The sequence below is a fragment of the Pipistrellus hanaki genome (genome assembly GCF_964339955.1).
Source record: "Pipistrellus hanaki genome assembly, chromosome: 1".
NCBI classification, from domain to species: Eukaryota; Metazoa; Chordata; class Mammalia; order Chiroptera; family Vespertilionidae; genus Pipistrellus; species Pipistrellus hanaki.
In genome coordinates, this window is record NC_140503.1 from 80,338,669 (window position 1) to 80,359,544 (window position 20,876).

The window sequence follows — 20,876 nt, forward strand, 5'->3', positions numbered from 1 at the left end:
GGGCGATCCATGCCAATTGGAGAGCCTTAAGCAATAGCTGAGAAAGCCAATAGAAATTTAGAGTTTTTTAATCTAGGATAAACAGCCAGTTGGGCTTTCTTTGAAATCTATAAATTGGGGGGAAATATGTGGGCCCTGGATTGGCAGGGAAGGAAGTGAAGTATTCTGGTAAAAGGGAATATAGGCACAGGCCAGTTTTGTCAGGATAGATAGTTTCTTAGTTTGGTGAGAACATTAAATTTCTTGAAAGGAACTAAGTTTTAGCAACTTGAATTTTATACATAGAATTCAGAGAAGCAATGAAATTGCAAGTTTAATAAACATGGATATGCTAAAGTAGTGTTGTGCCCTTGGCGGGCACTCAATACATACCCAGTGAATTGGATTAAAGGTCTGATTTAGGAGTTTTTTTGAGTCCCTTTTCTCTGTGCAGTTCTGTGATTCTAAGAAGGCCAGGAGGCGAGAGAGAAAGTAGCAGGCTCGACAATCTGAAAAAGGTTTAGTATGGCTGGGCCATGAAATGCAAAGGAATTCTGATGAGAGATGAGGCTGGAGAGATATGTGGAGGCCAAGTTATGCAGGGGTTCTTCAGTGGGTTAAGAAATTTGGACTTACTTCAAAAAGCAGAGGAACTACAGAAGGACTTTTACTAGGGTTATAACACACCTAGATATACATTGTTAGAAAGATCATTGGGTGCAACATAAAGAATAGATCGGAAGAGCTCAAGTAGGAACAGAAGAACCAGTTGGGAGACATTGTGCAGTTGAGAAATGATTTTTACCTGAACCAGGCTAATGGCAGTGAGAGTAGAGAAAAGCCAATGGATTATAGAGAAGGCATTTACAGTCCTTGACATTGATTGGATGTGCGGGAACTTGGTTGAAGAGGAGCTGAGTAGAGGATGACTCCCGGGTCTCCAATTTGGGCAATGATAAAAGGTGGTGCCATTGACAAAATAGAGAACAGAAAGAGAAGTGGGTTATGAGGAGGTGGTAGAGAGAGAAGATGATGAATTAAATCTTCTACATGTTGAGTGTGAAGAGTTTTTGTAGTTGGCATCTGGGTCTGAAGTTCTGAAGAGAGATATCAGTTGAAGTACCGATTTGGGACTATATGATGTAGAAATGAGAGTAGATGAGTTTTTGCAGGGAAATACACTTAAGGGCTTGGAAGAGGGAGAGAGGTGTATAAAGAAACCTAACCTTGAGTCATCAGAAAGGTAGAAGGCAAACAGAGAGGTGTGCATAGGGGAAGAGAGAATTTAAGGAATGAGGGAATGGCCCAACTTCCTCATATTTAAGTCATCCAATTTCTAGGTTTCCAAATATTTCAAATTACCTTTGGTTCAATAAATCCTAGAGTAGGAAAAAAAAAAAAAAAAAAAAGGCATACCCAACCACTACTCTGTGAATGATATGGCCCAAGGTCATTGGTCTGTTTTATTGAAACATATCTAGGTTCTGCTCCCTCTGAGGATTTTACCTAATGCTAAAGAGAATGAGAAAAAATCCCCTTTATACATTGTACATCTACACTTAAAGTAGCCAGCAGGGAAATTGACCTATAAATACTCTGAACACATTAAGGTAAGTACATTTAAAAAAAAATGTTATGTCTTTTGGCTATGGTCTAATGTGATGATTGGTGGAAATGGAACTGAAGAGTGACAGGAAATATTAATGGGAAGTAACACACAATCTTTTGGCCTTCGGAAGAGCAATGCTTTATATCTGTTCCCAGAGGGAAAATGTGACGAGTAATGATCTTGACATACATTTTAACATTCTGACAATGACGTCGTGGTGCTGCTTTTATCTTTGGGCAGCAGATTCTCCATTGCTGCGCATTAGTCTACTACTTCAGATCTGTTCAGAGGGCCACCTAAGGGTACAGTGGCAGAAGCATCACAACACCTATATTTCTGTCATAGGACGTGGGTGCTGTGAGAGGCAGTAAGTGGGTGCTATAACATCAGGGCCTGCTTTCCCTGCCCAGGAGAGAGCGTAAATTCACGGTCTCAAGAAGGCATACTTCCCCCAAACTTCCAACTTCCCAGGTTGTTGCTTAAAAGCTGATGATTCACAATTAGATGCGCCTCTACCCCAGTCCCCTCCTAACAACAATAACATCTGAGTCAAGCTTGAACCTTGCTAAGAAAACAGATTTGCTCTTTTTTAGTCTTAGCAACACTGGAATCTAAAGATGGACTCTGTGGGAAGGCAGATCCTTAGCTACCTCCTCCCAAGCTGTTGCAGGAATTTGAGACCTCTGCTTGCCAAAGCACTTTTATGAAGCTCAGATTTTTTTCCTTTTGTTGGGGTGAGGGAATGTCTTCAGTGACTCACTTTCCTCTCCTCTTGGGGCATCAGTATTTTCCTCTTAACAGAGGGGTCTGGTCAGGGGATCTTTCAAGTCCCCCAGGCCTAGCCTGTGTCGCCACAAGCTGGCCTTACCAGCCGAGAGCTTGTCCTCAGCCAGACCCTTCCCTGGTGAGAGGACTGCTCTCTCTCTATTTGGACAAGACAAGTCATGATACGTCAGTGTGCAGAGAGGGAGCTTGTTTGGAGTGGGAGCTCTGCAGGAAGAAATTTCTAAGTGGAAAACGCACATCCCCCTCTGGAGGATGGGAGGAGGACAGAGAGCCCTGGGTGCTCTAAGACGGTGGTCGGCAAACTGTGGCTTGTGAGTGTGGCTCTTCCACAAAACACCATGGCCTCTGGATGAGTCTGTTTTGAAGAAGTGGCATTAGAAGAAGTTTAAGTTTTAAAAATTTGGCTCTCAAAAGAAATTTCAATTGTTGTACTGTCGATGTTTGGCTCTGTTGACTAATGAGTTTGCCGACCACTGCTCCAAGAGGTCTAGAAATCAGAACAATTAGATTCTGCCTGGCGCTGTGTTTTGCTGGTTCTTTGGCCTTCTCACTTTGTGTTCACTGGTGTAAAGAGACCCCTTGTTTAGAGAAAAGGTGTCAGAGCCAGACAAACCTAGCTCTCTGTTCCTCCTGCACCTCATTTTCTTTATCTGTTGAATGAGGATGCCTGTGTGAGGATTAGATGAGATAACACGTATAAAACAGCAGTGCCGAGTTGGCATGGGAGTTTATCTTCCTCCATACCCAGTTTTTTTCTTTACTTTTCCTTTGTTTACATATTTCCCCTACCTAGACCATTCTCTCCACCTCTCTACATTCAGCTAACTTTTAGGGCTCAGTGAGGTTTTCCTGCCCGTCCCAATGCTTGAGTCTTCTTCCTGCTGCCCAAGCATGCACTACCTGGCTTAACAGCCCCCCCCCCCCCTCTCTCTTCTTTCCTTCCTTCCTTCCTTCCTTCCTTCCTTCCTTCCTTCCTTCCTTCCTTCCTTCCTCCCTCCCTCCCTCCCTCCCTTCCCTTCCCTTCCCTTCCCTTGCCTTCCCTTCCTCCCTTCCTTCCTTCCTTCCTTCCTTCCTTCCTTCCTTCCTTCCTTCCTTCCTTCCTTCCTCCCTTCCCTTCCCTTCCCTTCCCTTCCCTTCCCTTCCCTTCCCTTCCCTTCCCTTCCCTTCTTCCTTTCTTCTTTTTTCCTTCTCTCTTTCTTTCTTTTTATATTTCTTTCAAATATACTTTTATTGATTTCAGAGAGGAAGGGAGAGGAAAAGATAGATAGAAACATCAATTATAAGAGAGAATCATTGATTGGTTGCCTCCTACATGCCCCACATTGGGAATCAAGGCTGCAACTGGGCATGTTCCCTGACTGGGACTCAAACCATGACCTTCTGGTTCATAAGTCGACATTCACCAACTAAGCCTCACTAGCCGCGCTGCTTTTTTTTTTTTTTTTTCTTAAATATTGTTCCGTTAATTTTGCTTATCTACAGTTTTGCTCTTTATGGGAAGGAATCCATCAAATATTGGTTATTTTCCTACAATATCTAGGAAGATGTTAGGTACATAGAGGGGGCCTAAACAATATTTGAATGAATGAGTACAGAAAAAACTACGTTACGGGAGAATTAGGAGCAGTGTATACAGTGGTTAAGGCCTGGATAATGGAACTAGCTTTCCTGAGTTGGAATCCTGGTATTATCAATTATGAGCTATGCTACTTTAAGAGTTGTTAAATCTCTCTGTCCCCCAGTTTTCTCATCTGCATGATGGTAGTGGTAAAAATAATGTCTCTCTTCTAGGGTTGTTGTGAAGATTAAATAAGTTAGATTTGAAGAGTGTTTAGATTGGTACCTGAAACATGATGCTGTATAAGAGCCCACCATTATTATTTTAAAGAATATGAGTTTAGGATAAACACACTTAAGTCAAATTCTGCTCTACTGTTTAATAATTATGTGACTTTGTACAGTAGTTATTTGACTTCTCTGTGTTCCAATTTCCTTATTTGTAAAATAGGGATTATATATCTGTACTAGAGGCCCAGGGCATGAATTTGTGCATGGGTGAGGTCTTGGCCTGCCCCAATCAGGGGGAGGGGCTGCTGAAGGTTGGCCAGCCTGCCCTGCCCCTAATCAGAGTGTGGGGGGGATTGGGGATGGGACTGGCTTGGGGGAGGGGTTGCAGACAGATGGGGAAGCCTGATCAGGGCCTGATTGGGCTGGTTGGCCGTTGCAGTGCGCATCATAGCAACTGGTCATTCTGGTCACTTGGCTTTTAACCCTTTGCACTCCGAACCATTCTGGACATTGGCTACCAGCTACTCCGAACCATTCTGGACATTGGCTAACAGCTACTCGACTCTACTTTGCGGCGGAAATGTGCGTTGAATTAACTCAATTCCCCGTAATCACTAATAAATTGCAATGTCCCCCCTGAGAGGGGACATCCGAGTGATATGCTAGAATTCCGATGTCAGCGGAGTGCAAAGGGTTAAATATATAGGTTATAAATTGTCTTGAAGACCAATTTGAGAGTAGAAGCTAGAACACAGTGTGTGCTTAATGACTGGTGGCTATTAGCAGCCTGCTTTAGTATTCCAGAAGCAAGAGTTTTAGGTGATTGCATGAAGAATCACTGTGATGACCCTAGTCCTGTTTAGGAAACTGAAAACCCAGGGCTTGCTCTGACTAGGAAGGGTTTAGAAAAAGAGTCAAAACAGGGCTTGTGGGTACATTGTGGGAAGGGATAGGGAATTTACTTGGTGCTTGTTGCTAAGCTGTATCATCAAAATCCTGGCCAAATTAGGTCATTAAAAATGTATTTGGAAGGAGCTAGAATCTTTTGCCCATGTGAAATTCCAACACAGGTCCATGCATGTCACCTTACTGCATATCTCTGATTATATAAGGTATTTCACGGTGACGCTGCAGGTGTGTGTTAGTTGAGGTGTGCCATCTCCTGCTGGCCAAGGGGGTCTGTGGTTCTTCTTTTCCGAGAAAGTGACATTTGCCAGTTCAGAGCTTGTGTATATGAGGGGTGCTACTTGGCCTCTTCTTAAGCCAAGTTGGGGCTCAGCTAGTTCTAATTTCTATTGCTCAGTCTATTGATTCTTACTCCTAAGGTCTGATTTGGTGCTCAGTGATGTGGGGGATCTATATCCCCTTCACCTCTGTCAGCATGAGGGGCTGACTGCTCTCTACTGCTCAGGGCATAGGGGATCCGAATGGCAAGGAGGTGTGAGGATGTGGAGAGAAAAGGAGAGGCAGGCACTGATTTCTTCTTCCCCGGGTGACTTTGTTATGTTCCTACCACAGGACTAGGGATTTGGATCTCTCCTCCACTATCAACTGGATCTGGGTTTAGAGTTTTCATGATGTAAGCTTCTCACATCCATTTCTTTTCTCTGTCCTTCTACTGCATCTTTATTTGAATTTAATGCTAATTTACAGAATACAGTAAATTCTTTGGTGAGGAGATATAAAACATAGAAGTTATAGATTATAGATTTGCTGCATATTTACTATCTCATCTCACCGTCTCATCAACATCTTGTGGCTTCATTGTTAACTATGCCAACAATTGGTTTCCAATATCAAGATGAAAGTACCCACTTCCCACTTTCCCCTCATTATCTCAAAAAAATTTTTTTAAAAAAAATGAATATAGTCCTATTTTCACTATATTCAGCTGGGCGGTCTCTTGATTAACTTCATTTTGCATCATAAAATTCAGATATGGGGAAGTTCAAAGAAGGCAGTTAGTAATGTTCAGAGGGTGGGCCTGGATATACCAGTCAGTGGTACTCAACCTGGCTGTATACCTGAGGACTTTTAGAAAGTATGATGCCTTGGTCCCATCCCAATTCAATTAAAAAATGACAGTCCATCGGGGTGGTGTTAAGGCAAAGATATTTTAATCTTTACAGGAATATATACTGGGTTTACATGGTTGATATCACTGCTGAATTTACTAAGGAGGCAAAACTTAATTTTCACTGTTTGGATTAGGAAATCACAGGAATTACTGTAAAAAATAATTGTAAAAATGTAGCTAATAATGTTAAATCAAAGCTTGCTACTACTATTGTAGAGGCTGAAAGAAATAATATAAAAAAATTCCCCTGCTAGCCCAGACTTCCCGTGAGAATGTGACCTTTAGAACTGCCCCAGGAAAAACAGGGTATGAGCCACACAGCACCAGACCACCAGACTCAGCCCCTAGAGGTAGTAAACTGGATGTATTATCAACACAGCACCAGACCACCAGACTCAGCCCCTAGAGGTAGTAAACTGGATGTAGTATCAACGTCCTGCGGCGGTTCCACCCTGTTCCTTGTGATAATGTCTATCCTCCCCTCAAGGAATTCCTGTCCCTCTTTCTAGAAGACCCCCTCCCCTTGTCCTTTGTTCTAACTTTGCGGTTTTTGCCTTTATAAGCCTGTAAGAAGTTCTGCTCGGGACTTGACTTGGCTGCTCCTGCGTGAGTAACAGGTCAAGTCCCAGCATGCTGGTATTAAATCCTCTTGCTGTTTGCATCAAGTGCGTCTCTTGCGTTTGACTGGGTCGTCGCTGATCCTGGGTCAGGGCAGGGGTCTCCTTCGGGGGGTCCAACACTAATACTCTTTAAACCAGTTGCTATTGCATTTTACATATGGAGGGTTTTGGATAATAACAGGTCCAAGGCTTTGTCTTTGTGTTTTTCATTTCAAAGACTGAAATTCACTTCAGGGTGTCAGGACTAGAAAGGCTCACTCACTATCAATACCTTAAATCATGAACATATTGGTGTTACCTACCTGTGAATTGTCTTTGGCACATGACCGTGTAACCTTAGTGATTTCCAATGAGGTTGAGCAGTGCCCCTGGGGGGTGGGGAGCTATTCAGAGTTGCATTTTCAAAGGACACCCCACATTACATCCTCCAATATCTTCTTTCTGATTAGCTCCCTTGGGGCCACCATTAAGTAATACTGCTGTAGTTAGCCTTATAACGGATGGGAGTGTATCTTTTAGGTATATGAGGGCAGAAATTAGGTTAACTACTTTCAAAAAGTTTACCCAGCACTCTATTAAGTATGGCATATGTGGAAATGTCAAATGAGTTTTGCAACAAACCTGGGACTGGAAATTTCTTGCATTTTATCTTAAAGTTCGATGTACTGTAATTGAGACTCTGTCCCTTTTATGGATGGGAGTTAGAGCAGAATGGAAACCACTCAGTGTAAAATGTTCCCTCACATGGCACCTCTGGCTGGCTGAGTCCCTCTTGAACCACTTTGGGATTCTTCAAGTTTCTGGTTTGGCTGGGTGGCTTTTGAAGCCAAAGAGAATTCTAATCATTAGCATGGGTGAGTTGTTGCTCATTAGCATTTGTGTGGAGTACCCAAATCACACCAACAAAGGGTCTGAAACCCTAGCTTGTGGTGGGGAGGAGGACCAGTGGCATTGTTTCTGCTGGGATTAATACCAGCATTATTTCCCTTGGTGCGGGTCCATTCTTCTGTGTGTGGGAATGTTTGATGTTCGTACTGCGAAGTGAGTTTCATTCAGAGAACTTTTTTTTTTTTTAAATACACATTTTTCTCAATTTATCTTTAAAAAGCCCACAAACCCAACAAAATACTTTCTTTATCATGACTTGTTCAGAAATTTGAAAAGGCCTTGTGCTGCAGTTCAGGCCCGCCAGTCCTTCAAGGAAAGAGTTAACAGAGGCCTGGGAGGCCTCTCTGGCAGCCTGCAGGCTTTGTGCAGTCCAGGCTGGAGGCTGAGAGATGCGGATATTCATTTGTTTGTGTATGAAGCTTTCATTCTCAAGGTCTTAGACATCACATACCAGGAAAGATGATTATGAAAAGCAGGGTCTAACTCAAGTGTTTCCCGGCTGTTCTGGTTGCTTTTGATACATCCAATTTTGGCTAACAGTGTTTGCCGCTTGGTTGTCTAAACAGAATTTCCTTCTCCAGTGGTTAGTGGAGATTAATTACTATGTCTAACAGTCATCATAAATACTATTATATAAGCCTGTTTTACCTAAAAGAGTCTTACAATTGGAGTTTATCAGCCCTCCCTTTTTATTGCATCATGTGTAAGCTTCACCTTGGAATTGTGCTGCTCAATGAGGTGTGACGGTCTTTGATTCTGAGAAACTGTGCAGAGGCCAGAGAGAAAAAGCTATCACTTCTTTTTTCTCCATGTCACCAAACTCCTTGGGTCTCTGTATAGCAACAGCGCCCCCTAGTGTGTAACAAGGTGAGGATGGGCTCCTTGACTCAGTAGGGAGAGGTGTTCTGGCTTCCCCAAATGAGGCGTGATTAATGCTCAGGTTGGCATTTATTGAAAAGTGCAGCTGAATGTAAATACACAACAGCAGCCTGTCTTCTAGGTTTTGACACCTGAGAAAGGAAGATAGACATAGCAGGAAGATAGGGTTTTAGGTTATTTTGCAAAGACGTGAAAGCTAAGGAGAGCCGCAGGAAGGAATCAGGAGGTGGCTGGGGAATGGGATTGTTCCTATGAACAATTTGCCATTCTTCCAAATAATTTAAAGCCTGGCCATACACTTGGAGAGGAAGGTGGGCAGGGCTTGGCCACAAGGGCCTTCCATTGTTGACTGAGACTCTGGGCCAGCAAAGCTTTTTCTTCAAGAGATAAAAGAGAAATTTCAAAAACTCCACACAGTGGCTTATACGCTACTAAAATATAAATGATTGTTAGATATTATCTAAAAACAGACTATTGATTAAAGGAACTTGACTTTGGTACAACAGGGAGCAAAGAGGGGGTATGGATGGACTATAGAGAGAAGGGAAGAGGGATACTTCCTTCCTCATTTTGTTCACCTCACAAATATTTATTGTTGAACTGTGATCAGTGCCAGCTTCAAAAAGCTGGGATATAGATGCGAATAAAACAGAGACCCTGCTCTCATGGAGCTTAGGTTCTTTATAGTTGCCAAGGGGCAGGTCACCACAGCTCAGTCCTCCGTGTTTATGTTTTCAAAGAGTAGTTTATTTATAGGCAGAATGTGATTTGAAGACATGGAAAGTACCCACTGCTCAAAATTGTGTCTGCTCCAGCCAGCCTTCTCTGAAATTTCTAAACCCAAATCCCTTGTTCATTAGAGATCCATTTTCTGAGAGAAGTAATAATGAAGCCAGTCACTTTGGCCTCACTCTTATTGTCTGGTGAAAATGAACAGCTGACAAGACCTAGTCCTAGAGGGATGAGGACACTAGGGGTAGAGCCATAGCTCTGGCCCTGTCAGGGTGTGGCCACGGAGAGTTTGTTTTTCAGAGCCCAGGTTTCCTCATCTGTAGAAGAAGCTGCCTTACATCCTCTGCCAGGCCCCTTCTAGCTCTAATGTTCTATTTTGTATGGCAGTAGCATCCAGGAACGCACAGGGCATGAGGCACCCTTGGAAGCACTGGATAATTGTTTGGGGGTTGGGTCAGGACCAGATTAACACTGAAAAAAAAAAAAAAAAAAAAAGAGAGAAAAAAAGAGAGGGGAGCATGGAGAAGGAGCATGATTTGACAATAAAATTTGGGTTATTGAAAAAAATGTTTCTAGGGCATTTATTCCTGGATCCCATTTATGAGTAGAAATTGCCTAGAAGGGAGGGTGTTAGTGTGGATATGGTTGTTGCAAATTTTTTGGGGGGGAAGCCCAATTGTTTATACTTTTGCAGGTCAAATGAGTCTTGAAAGTTGTCTATAAAGTTCATGATCATAGATTCGACCTGTGAGCTGCAGCTGCTGCTGTAAAGGGCTTGGTGGTGTGGTTTCTGTTGTTGTGTGGAGTGCTTTCCCTTTAACTTTCCTGTTCAAGATAGAAATGGAGCACCACATGCCGATACTCTTTGAATCCTAGAAAGCACATGACCTACTTACTATTCTGTCTGAAATATTCAATTAGAATATGTTTTGGAAAATACTTTTTCAACTTGAAACGTGATTTTTCTTTTGTGAAAACACACTCCAGTAGAGAGACAGACACCTGATTGGTTTTCTTGGTTGTTCTTCTGATCCACTGTGTAACTTTGGGTATTATATTACTTCTCTCTTTGGAAAGAGGCAAATAAAATCCGTGAGCTTCTTTAGAAAGGGCAATCCATAATTATACCTTTATATGTGCATGTGATGAAGATTAATGAAAGCTTTGATTTGGTTTAGAAGTTGAAAAAAAATGCACGACTTATTTGCTAGGGTCTCTGACAGCTAGAAGATGTTGATTCTGGTCTTTGCAGTTTATTCAGGTTTTCTTTTCTATGTGGTCCTCTTTGCAAAGAATTTCATCCTCTCCACGAGGACCAGTACTGTGTAAACAGGATTCAAGGATGGAATGTGGGTGGTATTTTTTATTTGCAAAATTTCTTTTTACACATTCCTTTTTAAAGAAATAACACAAAGGACCAAAAGAGAAGCAGAAACCTTGAGTGACTTTGGAGTTTTCTCTGTGTGTGTTCTGCCATCTGCTGGAAAAGGATCACCAAGCTTGGAAAGCTGACCGGCTAAGTGGAGGAGTGTGTGCACTCCTGGCTCCGCTGTTCCTCTTGCCAAGCTGGGCAGAGTACCGCAAAACTCATAAAATGTCACCATGCACTTGGTTTTCTGTCGGATCACCTTAATTGACAACTGGAATTATCCCACAGGAATTTACCCAGGTTATTCAGTCTGCTGAGCTCAGGACTAGCCACCTCAGGCCCAGGTTGCTTTGAGAGCCTGCATCACATCCTCTGGCCTCATTTCTGAACCCAGCATGTTGACTGGAATTGCCTTGAAGTACTTTTCTCTGGTTTAAAGTGGAACAGACAAAAACACATTAAATCCAGAGTAGGAGGTAGGGTGGCTGCTTTTGTTGTGATGTCAATATAAGAGGGCCAACTGACCTATTCAGGAAAGGAATGTCCTTCTCTTCTGAGGTTATAATCTTCCTACTTTTTTGGTGTTAAAATGCCCTTTTACAAAATGATGTTAATAGATGAGAGGTATCACTTTAAGCATCTATTCACTTAGCAAAAGGAAAAATTCACAGCCGTAAGTCAGTTTCCTAATTCTTTAAACATATTTTCTTGTCTGTGAAATTCCAAAATCTGGGCAAAAATGGTTTGCTACTCTCTGTGGTCCCACCTTTCTCTTCATAGGACACCTTGCGTGGAGAAGTGGGGTCAACATCCTCAATTTTAACTTCCATATTTCCCCTGGCAAATTCTCTGTGGATGTTTCTTGCTGTGACCCACATAGAAACACAAAGATAATCGTGTGGTAGATAAGGATAATAACTCTTCCGTAACTGGGTCGCCGCTTTATAGATGAATTTTGGTTTGTAGTAAATGCTTGGCCTGGTTTCACACCCCTTTGGATCATTTTCTTCCTGTGGAGTCTGATGGAATGTGACCTTCCTTGGCTGCATGTGTATGTGGAACTCCCATGGGGAAGACATAGACTTTTGGCAGTCAGAGCCCCAAGGCAAAGGGGACAGGATAGGGAGGTCTAGCCTCCCTGTTTCTTCTTTACATTTCTCAGAGACATACAATACTTCTGAAAGATTTTAAAATGGGAATATGACATTTTAATATCTGTAATGAGTTAAAAGATTCTAGTAACTGAAATAATGACATTGACTTCTTTATTTAGTATCATTACTGAAGAGTATGAACCCCCTCCCCCCATGTTTAAAAGACTAATTCAAATAAAATTATAAAGATTAAAGAAAAAATAAAAGTGGAGCTACTCTGATGGAGGCAGGTTTGATACCTGGGTCTATGGAACTTGAGTTGAAAATTGCTAATATAGAAAAACTAAATTAAAATTGATTTTGGAGGGATAGTTTGTTAAGAGGGCAGATAGTTGAGATTTGAGTAGGTGGAGGCTGGGAAAAATAAGTTTGTAACTGAAGCCAGAACACATGGTCTCTTCATTGGAAATAGATGTTCCCAGAGAATAATTTTTTTTTGTTTGTATATTTATCTCTTGGTAACAACTGCTTCTGAACTGAACAAGGACATGCAGGATTGCAGGGTATGAGTTTCATATGGACACACACAGAGGCTTGTGACCTAAGGGTCATGTGAAGGAGGTGGAAAAAGATTCCCCAGTTACATTTTCATCAGCTAGATTACTAGAAATATATCCAACAAGTGATTTCATAAAACTTTTAAAATTTGGCTGAAAACCCTGGCAGATCTGTATCATCTGGTAAATATTTAGGACTTTGTGTATATTATTTTCAAGGAAAGGCAAAACTGTAGAAACAATTTTTCAACAAAAACAAAACATTGCAGGATTGTTAGCTTTTGAATCAGAATTTTGGTAAAAGAATGATGCCCCCTTCCAAGCGGTGAGGTGGGGAGGAGGGAGCGGTGGAAAGTACTATTATTTCACATAGAATTAGGTCAGTTTAAATTATCTTTCATTGCAGGTGACTGGATCAAACTCAGCAAATTCTGGACATATGGTAGCAGCTTCATTTTTCATCACTTGGTAGTTTAAAAAAATTTCTTTCTTGCCTGAAAGCGTTTATGAGATTTCACTATTACCTGCATCTTGAAATTTTAGTATATAACTCAATGGCAACTGAAAATATGAATTCTCCTATGTCTTAGGAGAATTGGAAAGCAGAAAGATAGAGTTCAGAAATAATACTCCCAAGAGGGAGCCATCAAAAGTCAAGGCCATGTCGCGGTTTCCTCAGGTCATAGCTTTCTATTAATGATATTGTCTTATATTTCTTTCCCAATTAGCTTCACATCTGTCATCTCAGTTGTCTTTCAAATATCCATTAAGGTAAATGGCTATAGTAATCATGTACCTATTATAAAACTTGGGAAACAGTCACAGGTAAGGAATTACTTTCCTGTCTCTCTTTTCTCAGTTCACTGTTCTATTGGTAATAAAGATAACAAAGCACTTTACATGCATTATCTCATTTTTTTTTTTTGTGTGTGTGTGTGTGTGTGTGTGAGTAGGTCTATTCCTACTTTTTTTTTTCTTCAGATGAGGAAACAGTGGCTTATAGAGACTTAAAAAACTTGCCAGAATTTAGACAGCTAGTAAATGGTAGAACTGGAAACTGACCCAGCTCTGATTTCATGACCCATGTTTGAAACCATTACACTGTGCTGCCTCTCCAGTAATATGCTACAGAGAAAGCGACTTGCACAGGCCAGTTGAACCCAGCTATCTATTACTGGGCTCCCCGCCCAGTTACCCTCCTCCATGTCCAGCATCCAGAGAAGCAGGGAGTTGACTTAGACCTCCCGGGAAAGGGTTCTGGAGACACAACACGGTCCTGCTCGCTAGCTTAGCTTCAAATGTCACATGTAAGACCCCCTCGAAGATGTTTAAGACAGCATGGCAGAGGCCCAGTAAGTGAATATACACTTTACAAAAGGCTCAGTAAACAGCAGCTCAGTAATTTCCCAAGGCTTGAGCAGCCAAGCAGGAAACCTCAAACTGGGCATGCTCACTTAGTGTGTAGGCAGGAAACATATTACAGGTTTTATTCCATCCCGGCCTCTTCCCTTTTCTGTTGACTTGGGCAGAGTCCCAACTTTTCCTTACAAAAGATCAAAAGTAAGACTCCTTGGCTGCTCACATCATATCGTCACAGAGGTTTGGCCACCTCTCAGAAAAGATAGGCTGGGTTGCACTAAACTTTCCTCCCTTGGCATTCCAGGAAATTCAAACTCCACAGAAAGACCTTAAGACCAAGTATCTCCTTCATGCTATAGCATAGCTTTGACTGGAAAAGTGAATGTACCTGATACCAAGTAAATAGCAACTCTGGGAATACTGTCTAGACTCCCCAGTTTTTAATCTCTTTAACTTTAGAAACCCAATCCTTCTCTTTTAGACCCTAGGCCTGTACAAATGAAATTCTATTTTGGTATAAAGTTTATTCTAAAGAGAGGATGCTTATTGGACTGCCACTGCTTTTGAATCCTAATAACTGTCTTGGTTACTTTGTTGATTATGAATTTTCTAGAGGGAATAATTTTGTAGAATTCTTATTCTGGACCATGTTTGTATAAATTTCACTTTCAGGGAAGGTGCCTTAAATGCCTAATTTCTTTTTCTTTTTCTTTTTTTTTTTTTTTAAATGCCTAATTTCTAACATGTCATTTATGACAGCAAAAATGCATTATGTTAAATATCTGGTCTCAGGTGTTCCTTATAATGTGGTTTCCACTTCTGCTTTCAAAGAGAGCAGTAGTGTCACATCCAGCAAGTGGGAAAGTGTTAAATAGATAAACTGTGACTCATCAACCAACTCAGCCCTGACCCCAGGCAGCAGGTGGTTCTTCTGATCTCCTCCTAAACTGGGACTTTAACTAGAAATAGCCCTTGAGGAAGGTAGTTTAACTACGTAATTTGGCAGTTTTGTAAGTAGCATACACATGAACCAGAGGATAATCCTTTCGTGCCTCAATCATTTTATAAAATAGTGATGGAAGCAGATGTACAGGGGACCCTAAACCTGCGATTTCTGCAATGCGCGCATTGTCAGGTCATGAGTCCTAAAGGTATTGTTGGTGATGCCTTGCCTATGTTTTAAATTCCAAACTGAAGAGAACGAGGAACTCTTCATTTAGTTACATATGACTTCAGAGAAAGCTGTGTCCTTTGGCAGAGTCATCTCCTTTGGGGAACAGGACCTCTAACTCTGAGGAGACAAGAGTAATAAGGATATGAAACACAAATCACCCCCATGGGCCATTGGGAATGACGGTAAGTGAGGCCACTCCTTCTTCCTCTTGGTTCCCAGATGCATGAATTCTTCCTGTTGGAATTTAGTACCTATAGATTCAATACCTTGCAGAGAATTGCTTCTTAGCTGCTATTTCAGTTATTCCTTCAATAGGACACTCCAATGCTCTATCAGGCCAGTGGCTTCTGGATGGTGTAGTATATGATACGAGTAATGTCCATTGTGAAGTGGGTTTCCTGAACACATGCTGTGTTTTGTGGGATTCCATGCCTGTTATACCTGGATAGTGATGCTGCTTGAGGATCTGCAGATAGCAAAGGCAAACTCACACTCTGAATAAGTGTCTATTCCTATGAGCATGAATCATTGGCCCTTGAAGGTGTGTAGTGTCAACTTGCCACCAAGTGTCTATGTTTCCTCAAGGAATAGTGCCATATAGGATGCTCATCAATGATCTCTGAGTTTGGAAATTCAGAGATGGCAGTAGGTAGATTTGCCTTGGTAAGTGAGAATCACGCTGTTGGGTTCAGGTACAGCCTTCATCTCTGCCACTGTGCTTATCGTGTTAGTTCAGGGTGGTTGATGACAAAGGCTGACTCATGTTAACTGACCAAGTCATTTTGTCTGTTTAATTGTTCAGTGTCTCTTCCATGGTGGATGCTTTCTGATGGGCATTAGCATGTAATACAAAAATCTTTATAATTCATGTTCACAATGATATGTCCATTTACATGGATCTTTTTTATTCTGATCTTTTTTAAAAATAAATCTTTGCCGAAACTGGTTTGGCTCAGTGTATAGAGTGTTGGCCTGTGGTCTGAAAGGTCCCAGTTCGATTCTGGTCAAGGGCATGTACCTTGGTTGCGGGCACATCCCCAGTAGGGGTGTGCAAGAGGCAGCTGATCGATGATTCTCTCTCATCGATGTTTCTAACTCTATATCCCTCTCTCTTCCTCTCTGTAAAAAATCAATAAAATATATGAAAAAATAAATCTTTATTCAGATTATTAGTTGTTCCTCTTTTTCCCCCCCATAACTCCCCCCATCCCGATTCCCCCTTTTCCCTCCACCCCCCGCCGCACTGTCCTCATCCATAGGTGTACTATTTTTGTCTAGTCTCTTCCCACACCCCCACACCCCTTTCCCCCTGAGAATTGTCAGTCCACTCCCTTTCTTTGCCCCTGATTCTATTATATTCACCAGTTTATTCTGTTAATCAGATTTTTAATTCTCTTGATTTTTAGATTCACTTGTTGTTGTATTTGTTGTTCATATTTTTTATCTTTACCTTTTCTTCTTTCTCTTCTTATAATAAAGAATACCTTTCAGCATTTCATATAATACTGGTTTGGTGGTGATGAGCTCCTTTAGCTTTTACTTATTTGTGAAGCTCTTTATCTGACCTTCAATTTTGAATGATTGCTTTGCTGGGTAGAGTAATCTTGGTTGTAGGTTCTTGCTATTCATCATTTTGAATATTTCTTGCCACTCCTAACTGGCCTGCATAGTTTCTGTTGAGAAATCAGCTGACAAGCGTATGGGTACTTCCTTGTAGGTAACTAACTGTTTTTCTCTTGCTGCTTTTAAGATTCTCTCTTTGTCTTTTGCCCTTGGCATTTTAATTATGATGTATCTTGGTGTGGTCCTCTTTGGATTCCTTTTGTTTGGGGTTCTGTGTGCTTCATGGACTTATAAGTCTGTTTCTTTCACCAGGTAGGGGAAGTTTTCGGTCATAATTTCTTCAAATAGGTTTTCAATATCTTGCTTTCTCTTCTTCTGGCATCCCCATAATTCAGATGTTGGTATGCTTGAAGTTGTCCTAGAGACTCCTTACACTATCTTCATATTTTTGGATTCTTTTTTCTTTTTGCTTTTCCGGTTCGGTGTTTTTTGCTTCTTTGTATTTCAAATATTTGACCTGATTCTTGCAACCCTCTAGTCTGCTGTTGGATCTCTGTATATTCTTCTTCTTTTTTTTTTTTTTAATGCATATATGTTGCAATGTTGGCTGGTGAGTTGAGTTCTGACTTAGTCTTTGATTTTTCAAGATCTTCTTTGTATTCTTTCTTAAGTAATTTTACTATCTTTTGCTCTCACTTGATTTCTTCACATTGAGAACTTCTTTGGTTTCTTCCTCCTTGTCCTGGGAGCTCAGCAGGTTGGCCTGTAGCACCCCTTTGTTCTCCGCGGGCTCTCACGCTGCTCCAGCCTGTTGCCGGGGTCGGCGCCGCCCAGGAAGCAGCCCAAGGCCTTGGCTCCGTTGTCTGCGCTCAGAGGTCGAAGGCTCAGGGGCACCCCCCCCCCCCCCCTGGGGGCCCGGCTGGCCAGTGTCTGGCAGGGACTCCTGCTCCCTGTCGCATTCCTCCAGTCTGGAGCTTTTTTCTCTCTTTCCCGCTAGGGGAGTCTAGGATCAGAGTCAACAGACTGTCCTCTGCGCGCAGTGTGTGCGACTCTGGGGGCTCCGCTTTTCGCCACCCCCCTGGGATTCCGCCTCACAGCCCCGTCTCCCCCTGCTCGAGCCTGGGTCCCCAGGGTCTGGTCCAGGACTAGGGTTCAGAGCAGTCTAAACTGGGGCCCAACACAGCCGGGGCTCCCGTTTCCTTCCCTCCAGGGCAATACAGCATCAGAGTCAACATTCCTTCCCTTGCAAGCAATGTGCGCGACTCCAGGGGCTCGGCCTTTCGCCGCTCTCCCAGGACTCCACCTCACAGCCCCGTCTCCCTCTACTTGAACCTGGGTCCCCAGGGATTGGCCCAGAACTGGGGTTCAGAGCAGTCCGGACTGAGGCTCAGCGCCGCCGGAGGCCCTGTTCCTTCTGGCTAGGGTAATCCAGCATCAGAGTCAACATTCAGTCCTCTGCAATGTGCGCGCGACTCTGGGGGCCCTGCTTTTCGCTGCTCGCCTGGGATTCTGCCTCACAGCCCCGTCTCCCCCTGCCGGAGCCTGGGTCCCCAGGGTCTGGCCCATAACTTGGGGCTCAGTGCTGCCGGTTCGGGGGTTCAGCCCAGGCTGGGGGTTTTATTTCCTTCCTGCTAGGGAACGCGGGGCAGCACCCAGCCCTCTTCTCCTCTCCGGCTGCGACCTCTCCGTGTGCGTGCGTGCGAGCGCGCAGCATGTCTCCGTACCTTAGGCTTTTTTTCAGCTCCTCTTATTTTCCTTCTGGTTTTCTCTTTCCTTCTTGTTGTAGAATTTTCAGTCAGTCGACTACCTGTAGCTCTGGGCGATGTCCACTCTACATTTTAGTTGTATTCCATTGAAATTGTTGTGTGCTGCTGCGGTTAGGTGTCTACCCGAGCAGCCATCTTGGATTCTCCTGTATATTATTCTTTATTTAAATCAGTATATGCTTAATTTCTAATTGGTCCCTTTTCATATTCTTGAGGGTCTCACTAAATTTATTGGTGGTTTCTAGAAAATTCTTAAAAAACCTTATAACCATGGTTTTGAACTCTACATCCAGTAGTTTGCTTTCCTTCATTTTTTTCAGTTGTGACCTGTTTCTTTGTCTCTGCATTTTGGCTGCTTCCCTGTGTTGATAGAGTGGCTTTGTGTACGAGGTGTCCTATAGTGCCCAGTGACTCAGTCTTCCCAGTTACCGGAGGTGGACTCTCTTGGTGCATTCCTTTGTGGGATGTGTGCACAGTCTTGTTGTAGTTAAGCCTTGATTGCTGTTGGTATCACTGGGAGGAATTGATCTCCAGGCTAATTGGCTGTGAGGATCATCTGTGTCTATGATGAGAGAACTTCTGTGCTGGAGACACCCTTATGGGGCATGACTTACTTCAGTGGGGCTTTGTTGCTCACTGAGTCTGTCCCCTGGGTGTGTCCCTTATGGATCTGAGGAGTTGTAATCTGTATGGTCCCACTCTGACCCCTGGGTACACTGGCTCTTGGATCTCTAAGGAGGTGCTAATTTAGCCTCTGTCTGTGGCCATCCAGCAGGAACTACAGAGAGATCTGCAGATTCCTCTTCTTTGTTTGGGTTTTGGAGGTGCCCAGATGAGGCCCAGCTGTGAAGCAATGCAAGCTGCTGTGGGGCCTTGGACCTTATTTTGGATGTTCTGGGTCTCTCTGACCCAGCTGTAGTTTGTTAGGTAATTTTAGATTGCAAAGGGCCAAAGCATTCATATGCAAAAGACTCTTTGTATAGCTTGGGTGGGGTGGGGTCTGAGGGAATTCACAGGGCAGAGCAAACAGCAATGTCTGATCCTCAGCCCTGCCCTAAGAGGCCCCTGGGACTCAGTGTCCTGTAGTAATCACTGCAAGCACCTCTGAGAGAAAGCTGCTCTCGAGTTCCACCCGCTGCCAGAGAGTCTAATTTCTCCCCGTATGAGTCTGGGTCCCCAGAGTCTCACCTGGAATTGGAGTTCAGAGTAGTTGGGAGCTTGTGTCTCCCTCCTGACTAAGAAAGACTACTATATACTCAGTTGCCAGCCCTTATGTGCATAACCCCATACCTCTGCACTTTACTTATGCAACTCCTTGACTCTCAGTGTACTTTTCTCTTTCCTTCTAGTTATAGAATTTCTACTCAGCCAGCCTTCCTGTGGTTCTGGATGATGTCTGTTTTGTCTTTTAGTTGTATTTTTGAAGTGGTTTTGAGAGGCAGCAATTTCAGGTATTTACCTATGCTGCCATCTTGATTTCTCCTATTTCTGATCTTCTGATGTCTTTTCCTTTCAGGTTTATTGATGAGCCAACTGCATCTCTAACCTTGCTAGTCATTGTAGAAATTTTATTTTCTTGGCTTCTGTGCTGCCATCTGGCCTCTATTGCTTTGGGGCCCCATCAACACCATAAGTATCAATAAGCCAAGATTAAAAAAAATTATATATATATATATATATATATATATATATATATATATATATATATATATATATATAATTTTATTTTATTTTATTTTATTTTATTTTTTTCCCCAGAGAGGAAGGGAGAGGGATAGAAAGCTAGAAACATCGATGAGAGAGAAACATTGATCAGCTGCCTCTTGCACACCCTCTACTGGGGATGTGCCCGCAACCAAGGTACATGCCCTTGACCGGAATCAAACCTTTCAATCCGCAGGCTGACACTCTATCCACTGAGCCAAACTGGTTTCGGCAACAAGCCAAGATTTGTGATTGACTTTCCTACCATAGTCTCTGGCCTACAGAGGAAAGCCACCACTGAAGTTTTTGTAAGGATGCTGGTTCCCCTTACACTAGCAAACTCCTGTTGGCCTTGGTAAATGAAGTATCCTCTTACTCTCCTATGAAATATAATCCTCTGTGGGCCAAAAGTGACACAGGGGTGGCCCACCACCTCTTGCACATTCCCCAGGCAGGAAGACACTACAGAGAACTCCCTGCCACCTGCAGTATACCAACTTCCCTTAGCCTCTCTCTCCCTTCTTCTGCCTCTTGTTGTGGCAACTCACACATTTTCCTTTTCCTTTGCATGTTTTCTCCAGGCTTCTGGATGTCATCCTAAAAGTTTGCTCCCGACCCAGGGGTCCCTGCCAAGGTGTCAAATTCTATGTCCCAAGAGAATGTCCCTAAGTCAATTTATTCTTGCTTATATTGTCTTATATTCCTCATATCATGAATAAGCACCATCCAAACCCAGCCACTGAAGTCCTCCTGTGGATTCTCAGGACATGCTAATTCTTATAGCTCCTTTGGGGTATAATCTGTTTCCTCTTTCATTAGCCCTAGCATGTCACCACAAATAATGCTGGACTTTATAATTATTACTTTGGCATCCAGGGGACAAGGGGGTCACTACTGAAGGTGGCATATGCTTACTGTGGCAAAAGGCCTCT